Below are 5,712 nucleotides of genomic sequence, written 5' to 3' on the forward strand. Positions count from 1 at the left end.
AGGAAGGTTTGATCACCAGTCATGTGACGAGAGCAACCACTGTCGAAATACCAGTCATTCCCGGTGGACACACTCAGAGATGTGTAGGCAATATTGGCACGATATGAGGCATTTTTTACTCTCCATTCCAGCCGAGTAGTAGGTTGTTGAAGAGATGAGACCGTCCTGTGGATGGACCTTTGCTGACGGACATTCCTCCCATACAACCGATAGCAAAAAGGACGGATATGTCCCTTCCTACCACAATAATGGCATACCCAACGAGGTCTGTTGACAGGAGACCTGGTTGATCCAAATTGATGATGTCGAGAAAGGTCATGAGACTTGTTGTTACCAGATGGTTGAGGCATGTTTCGCGACATCTGGCTAGTCTGCTTTTGAGGAACGAACGTAGTCTGGGAAGATGAAGCTCCATGGGTATATCCAAGCCCCTTCATGTTCTTCGCAGGCTTGCCGATGGTGAGGATTTTGTCAAGGCTGTCAGTCCCAGAGTTCAGCATTCTGACAGTTTTAGTCATGTGCTCGAGTTCGCCATTCAGCCGACTGACTTCCTTCTTCAGATCCACAATCGTCTCCAGGAGCCTTGCCTTATCTTCAGTCAGGGTAAGGATAAGCGCACTCTGTTTGTCTAGAATCTGGGATTCCTCAACCCATTTGGTGTGCAAGGTATTGTATGCTTCATTCATAGCATCGTCAGATAGTTATTCATCTAGAACATATTTCTGAGAGCATTCACCAAATTCATTAGTAGACTCATGAGTATGGACAGAGGCAGTAAATGCTACAAAGTTACTTATCTGATCTGAGTCGCTTTTGTGAGACCCGACTTTTGTACACGTCAGCTTCTGTAAAAATTTCCTCTTATTAATAAATAAAGGAAATTTTCTTCTCTCTCCGTGTTGAATGAATTATAAGAATTCACAATAAGGAAATGGTGAGTTTTGATAATCCGAATATAAGGAAATAGATTTTTGAAAGCACTTGAATGTTGGAATAAAGTTAAGTGCTTGAGAACGAAGGAGCTAATATTTGAGGGTGACGGAATTTCGGAATAAGGATATTCGAGTAAACCGGATATTATTTTCTGAATAAAATTACTCGGAATGTACTCGGAGATTAAAAATCTCAAGAGTGAAAATAAATTCTGAAATCCCTTAAATATATTCAAGGTAACGAGAATTAATGAGAATTTTCTCGGTTATTTTTCGAGATTATTTTCAATTAATTAAGGACAAGATTGTGAGATTTTATTTTGGAAGGACTTATGTGCAACGTTTTGAAGGACGAAATTGAAAGAAAAGAGTAAAGAGGGGTTATTTTAAGAGAGACGTGTCAAAATTTTGTTGGGCCATTTGTGCACGTGTGGCGTGAGGAGGAGCTGCCATGTGGCATTTCTTTCTTCTTCTCCTCTCATTTTCGGCCACCTCACCCTCTCACTCTCTTTCTTTTCTTTTCCTTCTTCTTCTTTCTCTCTTCTCGTTCTTCTCTCCCGCGCGCGCACAGCAACACCTGCAGACAAAGAAAAAAAAAGAGAGAAAAGAATTTCGGCCATCTTCTTCAAGCCTCACCGAGCTTTATCATCACCTTAATCACCCTTCCCTTCTCTTTTTCTTCTCTCCTCATCTTCGCGCGCCATCTCCGCCGTGAGCCCCGTCGCCGCGCGCTTCAGGCCGAGGAGAACGAGACTCGCCGAGAGCCGCCGTGACGCCGGACCAGGAAGGAACGCCGGGGAAGGTTTGAGAGCACGCTGAGGAGGCTGAATTTCACGGGAATAAGGTGATAATCTCTTCCTCAACTTGAATTCGAAATCTAGGGTTCTAAGATTCGAAATTGGGGGTTTTTGATTCCGGATTGAAATATGTGAAATTGGTTGGTTTTGTGTGTTTATTGAGCTCGGTTATTGATGATTATAGCTTGAGATTGAGGATTGATTTCGAATTTCTTGTTTTGGATTCATTTTGGCCGAATGTGTGAAAAAGAAAAAACTGTTTGAACAGCCTCTGTAAATCGACGTGGACAGACCGTTATGCTCTGAGTCCTTATTTTTGGATATTTTTCATGGATAGTAGACCGTACGAGCTTTCTAAAATGACCAAGAACATGTAAATCCATTGAGTATTGAATGAGTTATGAATTTTCAAAGATTGTGTTTCGCAGCAGTAATTACAGGATTTCCAGAACTGTAACCGGAAATTACGGGCTGTTTTTGAGATAGCTATTCTTGTCGTATGTATGCTTGTAATATCTCGTTAGAAAGCTACATGAGTCTACTTTCATTTGCCGCTAGAATCAATCGATTTCAAGTTTTGTAGCTCGAGTTATGATGGCTTAAGCGCTAGTGGGTCGGGCTGTCGGGAAATTCTTGTGATTTGTTTGTGTTTTGCCGAGCGTTTGATTCTGTGTGTTCAGCCGGGGCTGGTTAAGTGTTTGCTTGGTTTGGAGTTGATTATGAGTTTGAAAGTGTGAAATTGACTCGTTATCGGATTCAATGACTTGGTTACAGATCAAGACGGACGAACGGAAACCGGACGAGGCGAAGGCGACGAAGCCGGTTTTGAAGATTCTAAGAAAGAGTTATCGAAATTAAAGCTCGATTAACTCGTGAGTCTTTTAATCGCGTCTCGCGTTTAAATACTCTTGGATTTGATTATGTGATGTATTTCGCGTATTTAAATAAATAATTTATGTTTATTTATTTAATAACGTTTAAGAGTTTGATTTGATTCGCTTTGGAATTCTCGGTTACTTTTTATTCGGATCAATTTATTTGAGACTCATAAGCATGTTATTGGATTTTATTTCGTATTGTTCTCGATACGAAAATACGCGAGTCTTGAATAAGTTTGACTTCCGAAAAACCGGAGAATAATGAATTAAATTCTCGAATTCCGAACCGACTCGAATCTAATCCCGACAACGAACCTTATCTTTTCAAGTAGTTTCAAATCCAGTAACTAACGAAGTTTCAACTTCGGATTCTAGTTCTCTCGACGCTCCAGGACGTGCTAAAGGTCTCGGGAAGCGTGTAAAGCAAAGTGTCCTCCGGAATTCATCGAGTTCTCCGACGAACTATTCCGGGTAAGTGGGATTTAAGTTTGAGGCGCCAAAAAGGGGAATGGTGCCTAGTAGAATAATTGTTTATGTTTCTTCGTTTAATCCTAAAACAAAGAGAAACCCTCAGGTAGACAAGACGACCGAATAAGGCTTCGGCCACTAACTAATAAGATAATAAAATGATAGGATTAAACGGTTAGCGGGCTAAGAACCTTGAAGCCTTTAAAACTATGTTGAGCTTCTGTTATAGGTTTTACCCCTTCGTCCTGATGAGAGGACAACAGGAGGAGGAAAGACGGTGTCCTTCGGATTCAATCCCGAGAGGAACTGTTCTAGGAGAAGGTCCAGCCTCACAGTTGTCGACAACTCCTTCTAAAATACTTAAAGAGCCATACAGTGAAATTAATAATGTTAATGACGGGCTTTATCCCGATAAGATCTCCTCCTGTAATAAGATAGACAGGTAGGCTGTAGACAGCTCCTGTAAAACACAACGAACTCTTGTCGGCAATGTAGCGAGTGGCATTCCCGAAGGCCCTTTAATGGGAAGTCGATGGGTGGCTTCAGGTAAGTCGATGGGTGGCTTACCTGTCCTGAAGGAAATATGAACCCTGGATCGATCAGGGATTGGTGAGGGTTTGATTCCCTCTACCAAACGCGCGCTAAGGCCCTCCTACATGTGCTAGTGGATCCCAGACATTAAAACTTCGGCCTTCTGAGGACTAGGCTCAAGTTCTCAGAATGGTTTACTCATCTCTCATGAACGGCTGCGGACTGAAGTGTTGATTGGCCAGTCCACTGATGTAAGGCGTCGGTATGAGCGAGATGGATGAGTTTCTAGGAAGACGGTTGTTAGCCGGATTCCTATATGATTATGTGTTTGATTGTTTTAGAACGGGGTTCTAAAACTGAATATGTCTATGTTGATTGAATGAGATTTTTGTTATCCTGATTGAATAATGGAACTTCTTTATTCTTATGAATCTATCACCTGCTGTCATCTGCATTTTATCATCTGCAACCATGCATCTCATGTAGTGCTAGGTTAGATATCCTGCTTACTGAGTCGGTGTGACTCACCCCTTAAATCCCTTTCCTTGTAGATAAAGGAAAAGCTCAGGCGAAGCAGGAGTGCTAGTCAAGGTAGATCTCATGACGACCTGTGGCATAGGAAATGTCTTTTTGGGAAATGGGTATCAGGTTTTTGAAAACCGAGCTAATATGCTCGTGAAAGTTTTATATAGCTTTGAAAGAACTTTTATTATATCATAACGTTTAGATAATCGGCCCGAACCTCTTTTTACGTTTTGAAACTCGGTTAGCACGATTATGGGCCTGTGCTTATGGATAGCAAGCTAGGGTAGTCCGCATTTTTGTAACTCTTCTAAAAGCGAAAAATTTTACCAGTTTTTAGCGGACTAGCTCTAGGAACCCTTGTTATTCCTTATATGTAAATTAATTTTATTTCCGCTGTTTGTTTAATAAACGTTTTGTAAATGACGTTTGAAAATGTTTTATGTTCATTTCATTTGAAAACATAAATGGTTTATGATAATGTTATGGGAAAGGTCGCGTTCCGAGGACGACGGGTGTCCTGCGGGTCGTGACAGAGTTTTTGGTATCAGAGCCACAGGTTTAGTCGTTTCTGTAGACTGTGAGATCTATTAGTTGACTGAGCATCTTGTTTACGGTCTGAGTGTCTACATGTGTGACTTTTTTTTATGGTTACTAGGAGTATGAGGGTATCAATGTGTCGGTGTGCTGTGTTTCCTGTTTGGATTCGTTGAAGAATATGTATGATATCTTGAGCTTTCTGGCGTCGTTCAGTTTCTGACCTGGCTATTGTTATGTGATTCCTTTAGAATCTGGAAGTAATGGCGGAAGAAGGGGAAAGTCTTGACGCTCGTATCGCAAGGATAGAGCAATCGTTGGAACGACAGGCTAGAGAAGCGCAGCAAAGGAATGAGCAAACGGAGAGACAGAACCGTTTGATGGCATTGCTGCTTGAGCGAATGGATCAGCAGGTTCAACCGGATCCTCCTCTAGCTGCCGAGAACCAACCTCAAGAACCTCTTCCAGCCTTACCGGTAGCGAGAGCGGAAGAGCTGAACTACCGTATTCCTGATGTAGCCCCTGTTATAGGAGAGCCAGTGTACGAACGATTCCGGAAGCAGAAGCCACCAGTGTTCGAAGGAGGTCCAGACCCTGTAGCGGCTGAGAATTGGATCAAGAAGATCCAACAGATTGTTAGCTACATGCAGTTGTCCGACGCGGAGCGCGTAGCTTGCGCGATCTACCAGATGACCTCTGAGGCTCGAAGCTGGTGGGAGGTAACTGTCATGTCAGAGGATGTAACGACTATGACATGGGTACACTTCATCAACCTCTTTCATGAGAAATACCTGAGCGAGGCAAGCACATCCGGCAAGATTCGAGAGTTCATGAATCTGCGTCAAGGGAAGATGCCAGTAGCGGAATATGTTGCGAAGTTCGACGAGCTGGCAAAGTTTTCTCCGTCCGTGGTTCCGACCGATCAAGCACGGAAGACGAAGTTTATGCATGGTTTGAACGTTGGAATCGTGAAGCTGGTAGAGAGCGGAGACACTGGGCCAAGAACCTACGCTAGTGCGGTTCAAATGGCGTTGAGGATCGACGCTT

The 5,712-nt window shown here is 42.7% G+C and overlaps 1 long non-coding RNA gene across 2 annotated transcripts; it reads left to right on the forward strand.

Annotated features, from left to right (window-relative positions):
* Positions 1 to 1,415: 1,415 nt before the first annotated feature.
* Positions 1,416 to 4,244, forward strand: LOC149407185 (uncharacterized). Of its 2 annotated transcripts, XR_016296488.1 has the most exons (4): positions 1,416 to 1,776; positions 2,504 to 2,601; positions 2,983 to 3,078; positions 4,158 to 4,244. It is a non-coding gene; the product is annotated as an uncharacterized LOC149407185 (long non-coding RNA). The 2 variants fall into 2 exon arrangements; XR_016296487.1 differs by having other exon boundaries at positions 2,504 to 3,078.
* Positions 4,245 to 5,712: the final 1,468 nt, after the last annotated feature.

Source organism: Urtica dioica, chromosome 1, assembly GCF_054948205.1.
Source record: "Urtica dioica subsp. dioica isolate 48M chromosome 1, U.dioica_male_clone48M_v1_H2, whole genome shotgun sequence".
NCBI classification, from domain to species: Eukaryota; Viridiplantae; Streptophyta; class Magnoliopsida; order Rosales; family Urticaceae; genus Urtica; species Urtica dioica.